This window comes from Eublepharis macularius, chromosome 15 (genome assembly GCF_028583425.1).
Source record: "Eublepharis macularius isolate TG4126 chromosome 15, MPM_Emac_v1.0, whole genome shotgun sequence".
NCBI classification, from domain to species: Eukaryota; Metazoa; Chordata; class Lepidosauria; order Squamata; family Eublepharidae; genus Eublepharis; species Eublepharis macularius.
In genome coordinates this window covers 611,357-632,726 of record NC_072804.1, presented here as the reverse complement: position 1 = coordinate 632,726, position 21,370 = coordinate 611,357, and positions in this window count along the sequence as shown.

Here is a 21,370-nt window from a genome sequence, read left to right as displayed (position 1 = left end):
GTATACTGAGGATGAGATAGTTAAAACACAGATGGTGAAATGGGCTATAAATTTCAATAAAGAAATAACAATGGAGGCATGGGAATACTTGTGGAAAACTACAATGAAGACAACGACATGTATCAATATTAAAGAGAACATTTTCAAAATGATCTATCGTTGGTACATGACACCAAAGAAGATTGCGCTAGGGAATTTGAATACTTCTAATAAATGCTGGAAATGTAAGAAACATGAGGGCTCCCTCTATCATATGTGGTGGTCGTGTGAGGTAGCTAGGCAGTTCTGGGGGGAAATAATAAGAGAAATGAGTGAAATTTTACAGTTTCAAATAAATAAGAACCCAGAACTCCTGCTGCTAAACTTGGGAATGGAGGGAATTCCAGCCCATCATAGGACGTTGATTTTTTATATGACTGCAGCAGCTAGACTTTTGTATGCGCAGAAATGGAAAGTACAAGAAGTACCAACTATTGAAGATTGGATCTACAAATTGCTGTATATGGCTGAAATGGACAAGATGACAAGAAAACTGAGAGATCTGGACTCAGGGCAGTTCAACACAGACTGGGAGAAGCTGAAACAATACCTGGAGAAGAAATGGGAGGTGGGAGGAAAACTGTGGCAGTTTGAGAACTACTGAAATATAATAAAAGTATAAAAGAGAGGGGTGACTTTACCGGGGGAGGAAGAGAAATGTGAATTTATAAGCAGTTAGATTAATTGATTGAGATATATATAGATATGTATAGGTCAACTGATAGAGAATAATTAATGATAAGGTTTAAACATGAGGATTGACTAACTAACAATATTTTCTTTCTTTGACAAGATTTATATGCACCAAACTGAATGTATAGAAGAGTTAAATTGATTGAGTATCTGAGGAGTTATATAGAATTACCATAAAAAGTTGAAATGAGTAATATATAGAGAATAAATCAAATTGTTTGATTTAAATGTGGGAAATTTTTATGGTTTATGATATATAGGTTTATATAGAATTATTCAAAACTGGAAAATGGGATAAATTGTTTATCTAAAGACGTATAGTTTGGGCGTATAATAATTAAAGGAGTTAATGATGTACTGCTTAATATAATGGAGAATGTATATCTGTTTTAGACAGAGGAATTTAATAGAAGTAAGGGAAAAGGGACAGAGGGTGGGAAAGCTGTTGGAAGTCAACAAAAGGGGGGGAAAGGGAGGGGGTTAGAAACGAAAAATTAGGGGAAAATTGATTGTAATGTAAAAATAAAAATGTTCTAACCCAATAAAAAATTTTCAAAAAAAAAAAAAAAAAAGATTTTGAGAGTCAGAGCTCACTTCATCAGATGCATGAAGTATACATCTGTAGAAGATATATTTATAGTCACAAGCAACAGAAAGGGTAAGTTAAAAACAGAGGCCAGTTTAAAGCAATAACCAGTCGATGAGAAATCTATTCAGAGTAGGTGAAGACTCCTCACAACTCTTGATAGACGGACTAGGATTAACATAAAATTAGCTTTATACAGAAGGGTATGAACAAAATTAGCAGTACAGAAACTTTATAAAGACTGTTGACTCAATTAACTATGTTAGGATGGGTCATGCTAAAGTATTACAGCAGGATTTCAGTCCAGTGGCACCTCAGAAACTAAGACACCAAGATTTTGAGAGTCAGTACTCCCTTCTCTAAGTACAGATCTCTGACTTTCCAAAGCTTACACCCTGAAAACCTTGTTGGTCTCTAAGGTTTCACAGGGCTAGAATCCTGCGGTTCTACTGAAGAACAAAATGGCTACCCACCATAATAGCATAGCTAACCTATGCTATTAGAATCAATAGGGACTGAACAAACCCGAATCTTTGATTAATCCTAATTAATCCTGATTGAACTTGATGAATCCTAATTTAATGCTGGATTCTCCCTTTGAAGTTCTGTCAAATAACTGTAAGCTTTCGATCAGCAACCATACAGGCTGTTAACATCAAGTAAGGACCACATAAGTGAACTACTGAAGTCTATTATAAATCACTCGCTAACTCAGGGCAGTTTTCCCCAGCAGCTCAAACAGGCAGTTATCCATTCACTACCTAAAAAAACCATCCCTAGACAAAAATGATGTGGCCGATTATCGCCCAGTCTCTAATCTGCCCTTCCTGGGCAAAGTGATTGAGAGAGCAGTAGCTGACCAACTCCAGACCTTCCTGGATAACTCGAGCACTCTAGACCCCTTCCAGTCTGGATTCAGACCAGGGCATAGGACAGAGACAGCACTAGTAGCATTAGTGGATGATCTCCATCTGAATATAGACAAAGGTCATGCCTCTTTATTGCTTCTCCTGGATCTATCTGCAGCCTTTGACACGGTAGATCTTCCCATTCTGTTGAAGCATTTAGAAACAGAAGCAGGCATCAAAGGGTGTGCCCTGGACTAGTTTAATCATCTCTCATGGAATGGACTCAGCTAGGGATGTGCGTTTCGGCATTCAGAATGCCGAAAGAATGCCGAAACAAAAGTGTTTCGGCTTCTTTCGGGGAATGCCGAAACGTTTCGGGGAATGCCGAAACGTTTCGGGTAGCCGAAAGAAAAAAGCCGAAACGTTTCGGGATTCTTTCGGCTTTCTTTCGGCTTTTCTATGGGAAAATGCCTCCGTCTTCCAGGACGCCTGGAGGAGGCATTTTCCCACCGAATAAGCCCAAAATTGGTGGGGACCTTCCTCTAACCCTTCTCTAACAATCACCCAAGTTTCAGACAGATTGGACTTTGGGGGGCCATGTTATGGCCCCCCAAAGCAGGTCCCCCCATCCTCCCATAAGAAAGCGAAGGAGCAGCATATTGTTAGCATGCTGCTGCTGATCTTTCTTCATTATTTCCTATGGGGAAAAAATGAAGAGGCAGGCTTCCTTTGCCAGGGGTGGCATTTTGCATGCAAAATGCCCCCCAGCCCTCAGGGGCCCTTCTCCCACCCCTCCTCCCACCCCCCACCAAGGCTCAGCCTGCTCCCACTTGGGGGGGCCATTTCATGGCCTCCCCAAGTAGGTGCTCTAATCTCTACCACTGACAGCTGGGGGAGGCTTGTGTTGCCAGGGGTGGCATTTTGCATGCAAAATGCCCCCCAACCCTCTGGGGCCCTTCTCCCACCCCTCCTCCCACCCCCCACCAAGGCTCAGCCTGCTCCCACTTGAGGGGGGCATTTCATGGCCTCCCCAAGTAGGTGCTCTGCTCTCATCTCTACCACTGACAGCTGGGGGAGGCTTGTGTTGCCAGGGGTGGCATTTTGCATGCAAAATGCCCCCCAGCCCTCTGGGGCCCTTCTCCCACCCTTCCTCCCACCCCCCACCAAGGCTCAGACTGCTCCCACTTGGGGGGGCCATTTCATGGCCTCCCCAAGTAGGTCCTCTCAGCCCCTAAAGTCCACCCCTTACAGCCCCACACAAACCCAATTCCCCCCCAGCTGCCACACACAGACCCAAATCCCCACATTAGCCCCTCACAGACCCAAATCCACCCCCACCTGCCCCACACCCATAACCCCAGGAACATGCTGGCAAAGGCCAGCCCTCTCCCTTTGTTCCCTATGCTGGGAACTTCTAAACTCTCTTTCCCTGGGCAATTCTGCACAGCCCAGGGGTGCCACAATGGTGGGCACACTTCTGAGTGCCAGCTGGTCCCTGTGAAAGAGCACCTGAACCACAGACACCCTCCCTCAAATTCCCCCACCACCTACAGAGATGGCTGGCCAGCCAGCCCCATTGTTCCCTATGATGGGAACCAACTGCACAACAAAGAATAAAACAAGAACAACACAAAATAAAGTTTTAAAAAAATTATATTCTCCCTTCCAAAGTACAAGTAGGCAAAGCATTATGACACATTACACCAGCAGTCCCCCACACAGAAAAATTAAAACAAAACTCACTTAACATCAGAGAATCACAAAGCATGATTCCTGTCAAAAACACTTTATTTCTTGAACAGCTTTAGGTTACACAGCAGGGGGGAACACCAAAGGGCATGGCAGCACTATCTTACACAAAAATAACACAACTCACTTAACATCAGAGAATCACAAAGCACAATTCCTGTTAAAAACACTTTATTTCTTGAACAGCTTTAGGTTACACAGCAGGGGGGAACACCAAAGGGCATGGCAGCACTATCTTACACAAAAATAACACAACTCACTTAACATCAGAGAATCACAAAAACACAATTCCTGGCAAAAACACTTTATTTCTTGAACAGCTTTAGGTTACACAGTAGGAGGGCACAACAGGGCATGATAGCAATGTACTACAAAAAATAATACAACCCACTTCACCGTTTTTGACAGCAATTGTGTTTGTGTGATTCTCTGATGTGAAGTGAGTTGTGTTATTTTTGTGTAGTACACTGCTTTCCTGCTCTGTGGTGCCTTCCTACTGTGTAACCTAAAGCAGTTACAGAAATAAAGTGCTTTTGACAGCAATTTTTTGGGGTGATTCTTTAATGTGAAGTGAGTTGTGTTATTTTTGTGTAAGATAGTGCTGCCATGCCCTTTGGTGTTCCCCCCTGCTGTGTAACCTAAAGCTGTTCAAGAAATAAAGTGTTTTTGACAGGAATCATGCTTTGTGATTCTCTGATGTTAAGTGAGTTTTGTTTTAATTTTTCTGTGTGGGGGACTGCTGGTGTAATGTGTCATAATGCTTTGCCTACTTGTACTTTGGAAGGGAGGATATAATTTTTTTAAAACTTTATTTTGTGTTGTTCTTGTTTTATTCTTTGTTGTGCAGTTGGTTCCCATCATAGGGAACAATGGGGCTGGCTGGCCAGCCATCTCTGTAGGTGGTGGGGGAATTTGAGGGAGGGTGTCTGTGGTTCAGGTGCTCTTTCACAGGGACCAGCTGGCACTCAGAAGTGTGCCCACCATTGTGGCACCCCTGGGCTGTGCAGAATTGCCCAGGGAAAGAGAGTTTAGAAGTTCCCAGCATAGGGAACAAAGGGAGAGGGCTGGCCTTTGCCAGCCTGTTCCTGGGGTTATGGGTGTGGGGCAGGTGGGGGTGGATTTGGGTCTGTGAGGGGCTAATGTGGGGATTTGGGTCTGTGTGTGGCAGCTGGGGGGGAATTGGGTTTGTGTGGGGCTGTAAGGGGTGGACTTTAGGGGCTGAGAGGACCTACTTGGGGAGGCCATGAAATGGCCCCCCCAAGTGGGAGCAGTCTGAGCCTTGGTGGGGGGTGGGAGGAAGGGTGGGAGAAGGGCCCCAGAGGGCTGGGGGGCATTTTGCATGCAAAATGCCACCCCTGGCAACACAAGCCTCCCCCAGCTGTCAGTGGTAGAGATGAGAGCAGAGCACCTACTTGGGGAGGCCATGAAATGCCCCCCTCAAGTGGGAGCAGGCTGAGCCTTGGTGGGGGGGTGGGAGGAGGGGTGGGAGAAGGGCCCCAGAGGGTTGGGGGGCATTTTGCATGCAAAATGCCACCCCTGGCAACACAAGCCTCCCCCAGCTGTCAGTGGTAGAGATGAGAGCAGAGCACCTACTTGGGGAGGCCATGAAATGCCCCCCCCAAGTGGGAGCAGGCTGAGCCTTGGTGGGGGGTGGGAGGAGGGGTGGGAGAAGGGCCCCAGAGGGCTGGGGGGCATTTTGCATGCAAAATGCCACCCCTGGCAACACAAGCCTCCCCCAGCTGTCAGTGGTAGAGATTAGAGCACCTACTTGGGGAGGCCATGAAATGGCCCCCCCAAGTGGGAGCAGGCTGAGCCTTGGTGGGGGGTGGGAGGAGGGGTGGGAGAAGGGCCCCTGAGGGCTGGGGGGCATTTTGCATGCAAAATGCCACCCCTGGCAAAGGAAGCCTGCCTCTTCATTTTTTCCCCATAGGAAATAATGAAGAAAGATCAGCAGCAGCATGCTAACAATATGCTGCTCCTTCGCTTTCTTATGGGAGGATGGGGGGACCTGCTTTGGGGGGCCATAACATGGCCCCCCAAAGTCCAATCTGTCTGAAACTTGGGTGATTGTTAGAGAAGGGTTAGAGGAAGGTCCCCACCAATTTTGGGCTTATTCGGTGGGAAAATGCCTCCTCCAGGCGTCCTGGAAGACGGAGGCATTTTCCCATAGAAAAAAGCCGAAAGAATGCCGAAATAATGCCGAAAGAATCCCGAAAGCCGAAAGCCGAAAGAGATTCTTGTTTCGGCTTTCGGCTTTAACGATAGAGAATCTTCTTTCGGCTTTCTACTTTCGGCTATAGCCGAAAATTTTTGGCTTGCACACCCCTAGACTCAGCCTTTGGCTGGCTGAGTGCCAGCAGGTGTCCTCCTTCTTCTATATAAGACCACCACTTCTTCTGGGGCTGCCCTCGGACATCTGCTATGCCCGTATGCCCATATACGGACTCCCAATATTTGTTTAAATAGCCTGCTCCTGGACTATTTTAATGACTTTTAAAAAATTATTATTGATTTTATGTTTTTGTGACTTTTAATGTATTTTTCTAATATTGTTAGCTGCCCTGAACCCATCTGTGGGGAGGGCGGGGTATAGATCAAATAAAATAAATAAAAGAGTTGCCGTTGGAGATCAGCTATCTCTAGAAAGGGAACTATGTTGCATTGCTCCGCAGGGCGCAATCTTATCTCCCATGTTATTCAACCTCTATGTAAAACCTTTATGAGAACTCATTCGCAATTATGGAGTTGGATGTCATCAATATGAAGATGACACCCAACTCTCTATCTCACTATCCAGGTCCCCACAGGATGCAGTAGAAATCCTAATTGCTGCCTGACAGCTGTGATGATATGGATAATAATAAAAAAAAACAAATTGAAATTTAACCCAGACAAGACTGAAGTGATGCTTGTTGGGAAGGCAGAGATCTTGAAGGGTATTGTACTCTCCACTTTCAAGGGATTTTGTCTGACCCTTGCAGACTCAGTTAAGGTAGGTAGGTAAGTTTTATTGCTTTAAGCCAAAGGCCGTTACAAACAATAAAACAGTAGCAAAAGAGCCTAGGAGTTATACTGGATCCAGTGCTACTATCCAGATGTTGGCATCTGCCATCTGTCCCAAGGGTGGGGGTGGTGCAGTTGGGTTTCTCTTTCAAGGTTGTGCAGGTGGGAGCCTGGCCAATTGGTCTTGAGTTATCTAAGCCTGAATATCCAACCTCTAACTGAAGGGGGGGGGACTAGTTATCTCTGAAGTATATGTGTGACTGGTTTTTTCATGTGCCTTATTCTTAATAAAGCCTTTGTAATATCATGACACTAGGTCTTACAATAAAGCTTCAAAAAACCAACCAGTGGAGTCTTTTGTAATTCTTTGGCAGTATCCTTACAGTTTGTTAGGAATCTTTTTCCTTCTCCAACTCTGCGTACATGAACCCCAAAGCCAGTTGAATCCTGCTGCCTAAGTGATGGCTGGAAGAGGAGCAGATGCTGTGAATGGGGGACTGCCAGATGATGGGTTGGGACCTAAAGACCCCACCAAAGAGTGAGCCCAATGCAGACATGTTGAAAAGTATGGTGAGACTCTGTACAGGAGCTACCTGGCGGCCTATTGACTACTGAACCTTGATTAAAGGGACTCGAGTGCAGTGGGCCCCTCGTGTAACATCTGCCAGGAAGGAGCTGGATCTGAAAGGTTGTTGGAGGGCTCAGCTCTACAGACCAAGTTCTATCATGGGAGAGATGTCCAACCTCCACATGGATGAAGAGGATGAAGAGGTACGGGAAGCAGGAGAGAAGGCTGTGGAGGACGTACACCAACTTCAGGCTGAGATGGGTGAGCTGAGAAGAGACATGCATACATTCATAAGGAATGTTCAGGAGTTGTTACAGGCAATCCTCCAGCCAGCGCAGCTAAGAGACCTGGATGACCAGCAGCCACCCCGCCCCCTCCACTGGCAGGAAGCCCCAAGACTTCTAGACAGAGCAGTTCAGCCGGTTGGACAGGTGCCACTGCAACTGCCTGTACAGCCCATCCTCCCTGGTCCATTCCTGCCTCCACAGCTGCCAGGAGGAGATGCACCACTGGGACCCCCTGTGCCACTGTTGCAGCCATCCCAGCCACTGCTGTAGCCACCCTAGCAGTTGTGGGGCCAGAGAAAATTAGAAGGAGACACAGAGGAGCTCGAGTTTTTCCTAGTACAAGCAGCTGAGTTCTTATGAAAGTGGGGAGCAACCTTTTCTGATGAAAGCCAGGTGAGCTACTTGGGTTCCAGGCTGGGGGAAGAGGTGGCAAAGTGGTATGTAACTCTCTACTCCGTGCAAGCCCCAGATTTACGGAGTGTGCTGGGCTTTCTAAGTGCCTTGTGAGTGCAGTAGGAAGATCCCCTGGAGGGGGAGAGAGCGAGGATGAAGATGAAATGCCTGCGTCAAGGGAAGCAGACCGTGTGGGAATATGTAGTTGAATGCAGGGTGTGAGCTTCTAAAGTTCCCAAGTGGGATGAATCAGTGAAAGTGAAGTTCTTTCATGGAGGACTAAATCCGGAATTAGTGGCCAAAGCTATGATACAAGATGACCCACGAACCCTGCTTGGATGGATCCAACTGGCGTGTGAAATTGAGAACCGGAAGCATGTTATCAAACTGCTTCACCTTCAGTATCAGGCTGGACAGCCTTGGAGAGCTGGAGAAGCCCAGGGGGGTGTTTACAAGCCAAGAGGGAGAGAAAATCTCCGCTTGACTGAGCAGGAGAGGAGGCTGGAACAAGGGCGCTGTTTAAGGTGTGGCGGAGCCGGTCACTTTGCAGCTGAATGCCCTAGTGGAAAGAGGGCTCTGATGGTGGCAAACCCGATGTCCTGGGCCCAGAGCCAGAGAGGGCTGAGCCATTCTACCCAGACAGGGGAAGCACCACCAGTCAATGAAAAGGCCGAGGAGGCAAAAGCCAGCATGGAGCTGAGAAGTTCCTCTTCTTGGGGAATGAATGCAAGGAAGAGGAAGAAAAGGTGACGGGAAACTGAAAAGACGTGCTGTGAAGGGCACCACCCACCAGCAGATCCAAGAATCCCAGATGCCAACACCCACAGTGAGACCCAAAGTGGCCTTATTCTTTATCCCTGTCCCCTTAGTGCATCGGAGGAGAGGAACTCACATCAGAGTTTGAGCCCTTGTAGACTTGGGGTGCAGCTCAGATTTGTTATCCCCCTGCCCTAGCAACAGGTTTGGAGCTGGACCTAGTTAAATTGTCTGAGCCAGTCCAGTTTGAACAAATGGATGGCTCTCATATGAAAGGGGAGCTGTGTTCTTATGAAACTGAGTTAACCCCTGTGGGGATGGGGAACCATTGGGAAGAAAGGCCCTTCGCTATAAGTCCCACAGCTAAGTTCCCAGTGGTGCCGGGAGTCCCGTGGCTCTGTGACCATGATCCCTATACACAATGGAAAGCGGGACGTATATGCTTCCCAGCAGAAGGATGCAAAAATCATGTATGGAATACGGCATGGAGGCCACTCCCCTCCCATGCCCGAGGTGGTATGCCTGACCTAGGAGGAATTGGCTGAATTTCCACGGGGAGAGGAGGATGCAGATGACTTTCCTCCACAGTGCCCCACTGACTGTGCAACAGAATTGATCCCAGGGCAGAGTCTCCCAAAGGGGAAGTTATATGCCATGAGCCCAGCAGAGCGGGAAGAACTTAGAAAGTTTCTTGATAGGAATCTGCAGAGGGACTTTATTCACCCAGCCACCTCCCCCCCCCATGCAGCTCCAGTGCCGTTTTGCAAGAAGAAGGACGGGGGATTGAGGCTATGCACAGATTACCTTGGGCTAAATGCAGTGTCGGTGTCAAATGCCTACTCCTTACCCATCATAAGAGATCTATTGGGGGTGTTTGCCAGGGAGAAATCCTCAGCAAACTGGACTTGCGAGATGCCTGTTACAGAGTGAGGATATGAGAAAGAGGTGAGTGGGAAATGGCCTCTGGGTCAATATGAGTATTTTGCAATTCCTTTTGGGTTACAGAGAGCCCCAAGGGTCTTTAATAAATGAAGTTCTGCACAAGCACCTGTACCAAGGGGTCATGGTTTACCTGGATGATGTGTTGATATACAGTCAGGATTATGATTCACATGTCCAGTTAGTCAGAGAAGTACTGACCACCCTGCATCAAAATAAGTTGTATGCCAAGCTCTCAAAATATGAATTCTACAAAACAGAGCTCTATTATTTGGGATACTGAGTATCCAGCAAAGGGTTACAGCAACAGCAACAGCAACAGCAACAGCAACAAAGCCTTTATTGGCATATCTCACTGTATCGGTACAGGCAGTAAACAAATATAGCGGAAACAAGGGTGATTTGAGTGAAAGCAGTTAGACATTTTCCAATCGATCCTTGATTACCAGACTTAAAAATAGGGCTACCTTTTCAGTTATTTTTGAATGACAAGGTCATTCAAAAGACGATACACCATCAAGGCCTCTGAATGACCCAGCATATTAAATAAAATTGCGTCTAAGAGATTGGAACGTATATCAGCATACTGGGAACAATGGAGTAGGAGATGAGGAACCAACTCAACTGAATTTGAATTACAAGCACAGAGTCTTGCAGAATATGTGATCTTATTATGTCTGCCATAGGTGACTGCAGAAGGGATAGCATTGCACCTAGCGAGTGCGAACGCTCTTTGCATTTGTGGGGTATAAGAGGCGGATAAATAAGGAGCCAGTCGGCCAGTAATTAAAGGGATCTCAAAATTCAGAGGGGAACAGGATTTTTGGGTGGAACTGCCAAGCTTTTGCAATTCAATGTCCAAAATTCTGTGTTTAATTCATTGATATGCATTTGGGAAAGGGAGCATAAATAATGAATCTAAAGATAAGCCCATTGTAGTGATTTTTTTCTCTATGGAGGCAGTTCAGTTGGAGATGGAAAATTCTGACAGCATTTGATGTAAAAGGCTCCTCGGACAAGCATTATAGTGCACTCATAGCCAATATTTAATTGACTTAAGCCATGCTCTTGTTTCTACCATGTTAAGGACAGTTTCTAAACAAAGGACTGCATATGGAACACAGCATGGGAGACCCATGATTTTCCACACAAACTTGGATTGGACTCTTTCAATACCAGCCTCGAAGGCACTTATCCATGCTGCAATACCATACAGTAGCTGTGGGATCACTTTGGCCTTAAAGACTTTTAGCGCAGCTGGAACAAACTGATTGCCTCTATTGAAAAAGAAATGTGAGATGGCTGATGCGCTAATGGTAGCTATATTAATTGCTGATTTACGATGGCTTAGCCAGGACATATTATAGGTAAAGAGAAGACACAGATATTTAAAGTGCTTTACCTGCTCTATTTCTTTTCCACCGATTATCCATTTTTGGATTTTACAGGACTTAGCAAATACTAATATTTTGGATTTCTCATAATAGAGAAGAAGCGAAGGCATCTATTCAGCAGACGTCTGAGCCCTACCCTTGTACAAGAAAGTAGTACTGCATCGTCCGCACAAAGTAGAATGGGTACGTGGGTAGTACCCAATTTAGGAAAATGACAATCTTCTACTAAAAAGGGGGCAAAATCATTGAGAAATAAGTTGAATAAAAAAGGGGCAAGCATACATCCCTGTTTAACTCCTAGCAAAGGGCTAAGAATGGAGCCGGGCAAGGTCCAAGCTGTCAAAGAGTGGGAGGCACCTCAAACCAGATGTCAATTGCAATCGTTCCTAGGCTTTGCAAATTTTTTACAAGCCTTTCATTAAGCATTTTGCGACTATTGTCCTGCCTCACAGAGAGCTGTTAAAAACCAAAGGCAAAGAAGCAGCTGCTGCAAAGTGCTAAACTGAATTGAAGTGAGGAGTACCAACAAGCCTTTGAGAAACTGAAGGAACTATTTACTTCTGAGCCCATCTTAAGTCATCCTGATGAGAATAAAAAATTCATTGTCCAAGTTGATGAAAGTTATTGTACAATGGGAGGGGTGATTCTCCAAGATGGTTCAGCTGGGGAGCTACACTCATGTGCCTATGTTTCAAAGATGGAGTGCCGCTGGTCGGTCTGAGACAAATTACGGCAGTAAAGCTAGCACTCTCAACCTGGAGACATTTACTAGAAGGGGCCAATATTCCCTTTGCGGTATGGACAGATCATAAGAATTTGGAGTATTTACAAATGCCTAGGAAACTAGGAGCTAAGCAACTAAAGTGAACGGAGTTTTTTTCTAAGTTTTGTTTCACACTTAAGCATCTTCGTGGGAAATCATACTTCTTGGCTGATGCTTTGTCTAGGGTTCCACAGCATGACAGTCCAAAGGAGGAGGCCATTGACTGACTACTCACTCCCAGCCAGTTAGGAGGATGTGTAGTCCAATCCCAACCCCCTTCACAACCCCCGCCTGCAACCTGAGCCTTGGTTGGAGAAAGTGAGGAAGGAAACTGAGAAGGAGGGTGAAGATGCTTTACCAGACTGTTTGCAAAAAGGTGAGAATGGGGGAAGTATTGAACCCTATGGGGGAAGTATTGAAACATTGCCATGATGATAAAACCGCTGGTTATTTTGGATTTGTTAAAACCCTCCACCTAACACAAAGACAGTTTTTCTGGCCAGGAATGAGGAGGGATATCTCTCAATATGTGTCCACCTGTCAAGTTTGTGTGATGGGGAAAAAGAGGGAAGCCGCTTGGATTAATGCAACATTAACTGGCCCCCTCCAGACCATGGAAAACTATTTCCATGAATTTCATCACAGACCTCCTCCCCTCCAAGGGGAAAACAGTGATTCTGGAGATAGTGGACCTATTTTTGAAGCAAGCCCATTTTGTTCCTTTCTCTAAATCCAAATGGCTAAGAAGCTAGCAAACTTGTTTATGCAACATGTGATGTGTTTGCATTCTTTTCTGACCAAGGTAATCTCTGACAGAGGGCCCCAGTTTGCTGCCACCTTTTGACAGGAGCTGCTGAAAGTAACTGGAATTGATCAAGGACTGAGTTTGTGTCACCATCCACAAACAGATGGACAAAGTGAGGCTCCAATTAGTGCAAAATGCTTCCACTTGATTGTTATCAGGAGCAAACAGGAGCATGATCATTACACCCCTCCTACAGTCAGTCCATTGGCTACCTATCAGTTATCATGCTCAGTTCAAGGTATTGGTTATTACATACAAAGGTCTTCACAGTTTTGGTTCAGCATATTTATGGGACTGCCTCTCTCCCTATGTTTCTCCATGGCAGCTTTGTTCATCAGAACAGGATCTCCTGCAGGTGCCAGGCTGCACACGGGCGAAATCAACAGCAGCCTGTACATGGGCTTTCTCTGTGGTGGCCCCTACCCTGTGAAACGACCTACCTGAGGAAGTCAGGAGAGCCCCCACTCTCTTGGCTTTCCACAAATGATGCAAAACTGAATTATTGAAAAAAGCTTTTTACTCAAATGGGACGGCTGTATTGTAGGGATGGGGTCTCACATGCTTTGCTAATGAGTTTGGGTCTGTAGACTTCACCACTATGTTGTCTTACATATTATCTGTTGCTTTAAATATGTATTCTTATTTACCACGTGTGCTTCATGTTGTCTAATGTCAGTGCTAGAATTCAGTATATGTTTCATTATTTTTTCTACTCTGTATTGGATTCTTGCTAATGCTATGCCTTTTAAAACTTGCATTTATTTACCCTATGACATTGTTTATGGAAATGTCCTTGAGACTGTATGGAAATGTACTTGATACTGATTGCACTAATTTCATACTGTGTAATCCACGTTGAGTCTCAGTGAGAAAGGTGGACTATAACCTAACGAACACAAACAAACACAAACAAAAAAATAAAAATAGTATGCCCTGGAAAATTAAAATGTTCCCCCAGGGTTTTCTTGATATCACGGTTTTTAATGTCAGATTTGTATCCATTTGTTCTTTGATTAGAGACTGCCTTGTTTGTTTAATCTGGAGATCAGAAGTTCATTGTTGACACATGATGCTATTAAGCATTCTTATGGTGAGAGCCAAATGTAGCTCCATGTGGAACGAACATGGCTCTTTGTTTAAGTCTGCCTTTCTTCCAGGTAACTGGGACCCTTCCAAACATTAATAAAACAGTACAAAAATGTAATTCTAAAAATAACCAATTAAAATAACCATTGGGCAAAAATAACTTCTAAGATTCAAGGCACGTACAAAACAATCATCTTGTGTTCTGTTTTACTAATGTTCTTGTGCAAGCCATACAAAATGCTGAATGCCACAGCATTACTTATGCCTGTGCTTCTCAAACTGTGGGTTAGGACCCAAAGGTCTCACACATACACACAAAGCTGCCTTATACTGAATCAGACCATTGTTCCATCAAGGCCAGTATCATCTACTCGGACTGGCAGCGTCTCAGGTGCAGAGAGGTTTCCCACATTGCCTGCTTCCTGATCTTTTTAACTGGAGGGGGGCAGAGATTTCTGGAACCTTCAGCATGCAAAACAGAAGCTCTACCACTGAACCATGGCCCATCTCTAAGAGGTAGATCACAAGGCCTAGAGGTGCAATAGGGTAAGCTGGAAGAGAAGGCTTTGGGAGGCTGAGTGGCAAATTAAGATTTGGCTCTGCATAATAGTGAACCTATTGCTCACTAATGCTATACAGTCATAAATGTTAAAATGAACAATAAATCATTAAAATTTTCAGTGTTAATTGATAAGAGATTCATCCATCTCATATTTTCAATTGCTTTGTCTTAGTGTGGAGTTGTTTTGCAAGTAGATCCCCAAAGCTGCAGTAAATATGAACATGGGATTAAGAACCAATACATTATGCAATATAATATGAAATTCTGCTCACTTTAAATTGTGGACACATCATTAATATGATCATATGAGGTGGCTAAAATAAAACAAAGCATCATGAAAAAGCTCAGTTCCTCACTGATGAAATGAAATCATCCTTGTTCTGCACCCACCAGACCAGATTTGCACAGACCAGATTTGGTTGTATTTTCACTACCCAACACATGTTTAGCACTTTGAGATTTGATCTGTTTGTAGGAAAAGGAAAGATGTATAATTAAAGTATTCCTCCCCCTTCCAACAGCTACTTGTAAAAATTCCTGCTGGTCCTAACAGTTACTGAAGGGAAAAAAGGAGGACCTCAACAAATATTAATAAACAGTTCATTATATATTTTTAAAATTGAGGGTTTAACCCCTTCTTCAGGACAACTGTTAAAAAAATCCACTGTGTTGTACAAATATATGAATAATCTGGTGTTTCCAATAGAATCATTCATAGACAAAGATTTTTTATTGGCTAATTATATAAAAATATAATGACCACCTGTATGCATGCGAAAATATAACAATTAGCTAGCAAAATCAGAATTGGTTATCCCAAAATAGAAACTTTCTAGATGAAATCACAGGGAGCTTTTATAGTAGCAAGCTTCTTTTCCATTCTCTCATCCAGAGCATGTATCTCATTTCTGCATTGCTTTGTTGTGTGCTTTTTGTTTCTAAATATCTTGCTTAGAATACTGCCCTGTCTAGCCTGTCATATTATAACCAGGCTAGAAGGTAGAGAAAGGAAGATAAAATAATTTCTGATGAGGTCAATCTACTCAATTATCCAATGTGGGTAATTTTTGTGATATATGACAGTGTATTTTAAAATGTTTCAGAAAGCAGACAGTGTTTTTTTTTAAGATATTGTATTCTTTTTATTAACTACATTAACTAACGATACAGAGGTAAGGAAGGGGGACAGGGGAAGGAAAGAAAAAAAAACCAACAACATATAACAACACTACACTACACAAAATGCTTTCCCTTCATACTGCCATTAAAAAAAAATTAAAGCTTTGTATGATATTGATGGAGTGGTTGACCTTGCGAAATACAAATTACAATTCAAATTAAGTCTTCCTCCCCCTCCTGGGCCCCGGACGTAATTCTCTCTGAGCGACTGCAGCCGCAGTGCTCGTTTCCTCCCCCCCCCCCCCCAGACTTCGCCTTTTCTTCTTGCTTGGTGTTTTGCTGGAATTCCGGATTTTTGTCCTCAAAATCCCTTAGTTGATCTTCTGATATAATCTTGCAAGCTTGATCTTTGTAACTGAACCAGATACCTTCCGGAAATAGCCATTTGTACTTTATTCCACGTTCCCTCAGAAGAGCTGCGAGCTTTTTATACTTAAATCTTCTTTTCCAAACTAAAAATGGGACATCTTTCAGTATCTTGACTTTATTGCCTAAAAAGTCCAGATCCGCTTTATATGAGTTGTATAGGATAGTGTCTTGGATCCTTTTAGATGAAAGATCGATGATGATCTCGCGAGGCAGCTGACGATTCGTTGCATATTTTGAAGAAGCCCGACGGACTTCCAAAATGGTGCTTTTAACCTCTTCTTTAGTTGCCATCGCGGGTGTCGCCAATAGTTCCGAGACCAGACCCCATAAATCCTCATTTTCCTCCTCTTTCACGTTCTGGAGGCGCAAAATTGTCTGTGTTCGTTCCACTTGTAGCCCGATCAGCTGGTTCTCCACCAGCTTTAACTCTTTATTCATAGCCCTCACGAGTGACGCACTTTCCCAAGCAGACTTCTCTGCCCCCCCGCTACTTCCTTAATGGTTTTCACTTCACTCTCAATTAAGCCCACCCTTTGATCTGTTTCATTCAGCTTGTCAACAAAGGGTTTTATGGCTTCGATAACCAACCTCTTCACCAATTCCTCGAGCGACTCTCCTTTCCCCTGCAGGGCAGCCGAGATTGACTTGCCCAAAGCGGGACTCTGTTTTTTCGCTGCCATTTTAGGGGGGGGATCGCTAACCGAATTCTGAAACTCAGCGAGGGGGAAGAACAAGCCTTCTTAGCTTCAGATCCCACCACTCCTTCGCGTGCGCTTGTAATAACAGAAGGGATTCGCTTACTTGCAGGCTTCCGCCTAGTTCTGCTCTTTGCCGTTTTCCATGGCCCGGCAGCACTCGAGGCACCGCACACGTCTGCCGGCCTCCATAGGGACAAACGGGCAATTTACCCCCCGCATTGATTTTCAGGGGGCTCTTCCCGCAGCGCCCTGGACCCTGCCTCCCTCACTGGGAGTCTGGGGGCTAATCCTTGCAGATCAGCCGCCCGGTCAGGGTGCTCGGGCGCTTCCTCCCAGACCTGCGGAGAGGAGCGTCCGACATGGCCGAGAAAACGAAACCGAATCTCAGAAAGCAGACAGTGTTAAACTACAAATATATCTGGAAAACAAACACTGTATATAAGAAGAAATTACATTCATTTTCTTCAAGACGTATTTTGATTACTATTTTACAAACAGAAAGGTACAAAAAGTACATAAATGTATCTGTGGAAGACTCAAAGCAGATTTAGAAAGGTTCAGTATTTGCATGGAATAAGCGAACACGTTGAAATAGATGGTCTTTTTGATCCCATCCTTTTCTGTAATTCTGTGATTCCCCAAAACCATTTTTTATCATGGAGTTGCCTGGTGCTCTAATATAGCAGTAACAGCTCCTGGACCCCTGCTACCATGCAGTACGCCAGTGGGGAGCAAATGCAAAAAAACTGCTGTTGTATCTACAGCATGACATCGCCCATAGAAAAGACAGAGGAGTTACATCCTTGTAACTCTACAGGTAGACTCCAAGAATGTCTTACTTAACACATTTTATCATGCCTTTCCTTCATGAAATGCAGCAAAAATAATTAACGTTTTTCCATTTTATATTCACAGTACCAGTGTGATGTAGGTTAAGCCAAGAGAGAAGGAATGGCCAAGGCCATTCACGACAGAGGGAGGGTTTGAACTTAAGTTTCTCTATGAGTTTGTAAGCTGGAAAAAAAGTAAGTAGTACACCACTCCAGCCCAATGAGCTGATGAGCTGAGCATGCTCATTGTCTTCTCAGAGACATGGGGTGGTGAGAGTTTCCCAGTTAAGTTTCACTGGAGTGAGAAGTTAGCCTCCTTGAGCCCTGAAAGAGTTTATAGTATGCTGGAATGGAACATTCAATCAGGGGTAGCTTTCCATATTTTTCATCTCTCTCTCTCTTCCATTTTCTCATGAGCCTCAAGACTTTACTTCTTGAGTAAGCATTGGCCTCACTCACAATTAACATCGTTTGCCTTCATTAATATCACACTGTATTGTCATGATTTTATTGAAAGCTTACTTGAAGAAACTCAAAGAGGCTGAAGTAGCAGTAGTAGATAACTTCATGGCTTCAGCACAGCCACAGTAATCAACAAAACACAAAAGAAAAAATGATTTTTTTTTAAATTATTGGGTGAGTAAAAATTAATATTACAGATTTTCAATTAAAACCCTCACTTCCATGTTCTTCCACTCTTTTCCCTCCCCCCTTAATCTAAGACTTCCAACAGTTTTCCAATCTGCTGTCTGAATCTACTACTTATATCTCCTTTTCTATTCTTAACTGTCTTAACACACTAGTAAAATAGATAATATATATTAGATTAAACAAAACCTAACATTAAACTATCAGTTACATTATTTCTAACTTATCTCCTCTCTTCTCTTGTAAAGATCAGTATCTCCTCCTTTCTGCAAAATTAAGTTATCTAACAACCATAATTGTCCCTTTACATCCTACTTCTTTTCCAAATACTGTTTCAGTTTACCCCAGTCATTAAGAAATTCTTCTGGATTCTGTTCTCTCAACTTTCTCGTCATTTTATCCATTTCTGCCATGTACAGCAATTTTTGTATCCAATTTTCAATAGATGGTACAGAAAAAATGAAATAATTTTAATACCAAATTACAATATCAATACTATCCAGAGTCTGAGGCTCATCCCCCGGACTTACCAGGAAGTGGGGGTGGGATGCAGTTGGAGGACCACTACCCAGCCACCCCAATGGCCACCCTGGGCCAGCATGGACCACCAGGAGAGGGGGAGAAGGAGGCCACCCAGCCACAGGAAGGTGGAGCAGCCCCCAAGCCCCAGAGGGTCAGAAGGAGCAGGTGGAAGCCAGCCAGTCCCACCCTCCAGTGGGAGACTAAGAGCTCTACTGGGGGCAGGAAGGACAGCCGGGAGAGGGCCAGGGCAGAGGGAGGAGGCACAAGAGATAGGGACAGTCAGCCCTCCACCAGCCAGGCAGCTACCTTACCGGTAGGACAGCAGAAGCAGCACAGAGCCATGCCCCAAGCTGCAAACAGGGAGGGAGGGGATAATAGAGACTAGCTGGGGCTGCTGGAAGCTCGGAGCAGAGGAGACTTGGCAGCTGATAATGAAGCCAGGTGCCCTGGCACCTGATGCAGCAGCGCCTGGGGGAAAGCCTAACAAATACAAACAATCACATAAATTAATCAATACAATAAAGTACAAATTAACATAACCCTGTCAATAAGTCTAGATACATAGAATCCATACAAAAATATATAATATAATAAATCCTACCCAAAGGAATGTATTAAACACATTCGTTTTTAAGTATAATTTACTTCAATAATCTTATCTGAGTTGTGGTAACTGATGCTACAAACTTTGCCATTTGCACTGTGATCCATCTGTCATTATTTACCAATAACACAACTAATTTATTTTGTTCCGACTTCCCTGGCAAATGTAAAATATTTCTAAGGTACTTCTCCCAAACAGTAACGGATTTTGGACATTGAAACATAACATGAGCCAGATCTTCAATGGATTTGTGGTCACAGGAACACACTCAATCAAGTTGAAGCAGTAATAGCTGACCTGGGTTGTAAATGGCTCTCATCAATATAGGTTTGTGGTTCAGTAATAGAACTGTTTGGCATGCAGAAGGCCCCAGGTTCAATCCCTGGCATCTCAAGTTAAAAGAATCATGTCGTAGGGGGTACAAAAGACCTCTGCTTGACCCCCTGAAGAGTAGCTGCCAATCAAAGTAGACTGTAGTGACCTTGATAGACCAATGGTCTGACTCAGTATAAAGCAGCTACGTGTCCATATGCATTCTCTCTAAATGGAAAAACACTTGATTTGCTGGCTGAAGGATACAGATTCAATCACCAGTTGGAAGATTACCTCTGCCTGAGATCTTGGACAGACACTGCCAGTCAAAGGAGAGAGTACTGACCTTGATAGACTGACAACGTAAATAGCCCATTGACTTCAACTGCGTTATAAGGGTTCTCTCTGTTTAAGATAGTAATGTAAAGCTCTAACATAATGTAATGTAAAGCTCAGATGCTGCCATGGAGGGGAGGGGTCACACCCAGCCTGGATTGTACACTCAACTTCTTTCATGACTTCTTGTAACTTATTTACATTTACAGGACCCTCACTCCCTGCACCCTCTCCCCCCTCCCCTCACCACCTATATATCTCTGGCCAGTTTCTTCATACTCTCCATGCATCTGACAAAGAGAGCTGTGGCTCTCAAAAGCTCATGCTACAATAAAGTTGGTTAGTCTTAAAGGTGCTACTGGACTCTACTATTTTGCTACTACAGACTAACATGGTAAACTCCTCTGGATCTAATGTAAAAGTCTGACTCAGTACCCTGTTAACAAGTTCGAGAGAACACATGTACATCCTGACTATATGAGCATGCATCTGTTTGTTAAGAGAGCTAACAATCATGTCATTTACCAAATGAAACTGGGGACCAATACCTGGATAAATGTGGACTTTAAACCACATATTCAGCTGCACACGTGTTACTAGAACTGGTCTCCTTGCAATAAAATGATTTGTGGGGGAATTAGCAAGCAAGGAGAATGGCTATGTGAGGGGCCGGTAACCGCTGGGATCTATCACCAACTTCTACCGAGTCCCTTCCCAGAATAGCAAACGAAGCTGGTTCTTAAAGTCAAACAATAACTTTTATTAAAGAACAAAGTTGCATGCACATACACTCAGAATTATGGGGGTAAAATAATTACATGCACACACACAGAGTCCTAGGAAGCTTAGCCAGAAATTAAGAATAGAGAGAGAGAGGAAGCAAATATATCTACCTATCCTGAAGAGGAGTCCAGTCCGCGGGAGGAGAGAGTAGCTTCGAACGTCCAGCATCCTCGGCCAAGAGAGTGAAAAGCTTAGGGCAAACCTCAAGGGAACAGCGCTTGTGGATCCAGAAGCGTGTATGGAGAGAGAAAGGCTTAGGGAAGTGACCCTAAGGGAGCAGCCAGGAAGCATGCATGATTTGAACAACTGTACATACTTATGAATGTCATTTGATTAGCTCCTCAATCAAGGACAGGAGATCTCATCATGGAAGAAGGGAAAGTTATGTTAAGTGGGGATGATTCTACGAGACCTTTATTGCACTGGACTCCTATGGGGATGGAGGGACTGCAAATCCAATCACCTCTTAATCACTCCACATTCCTGTGAGGCATTCTATGCGTGCCTTGTTCTCCCAGGCGGGATTCAGCAACTGTTGGAGGTCCTCTGGTGGCAATACAGCTGCCATTTTAAATCCAAAGGCCTGGTGATATTTTAATATCACAAGCAGCCATATTA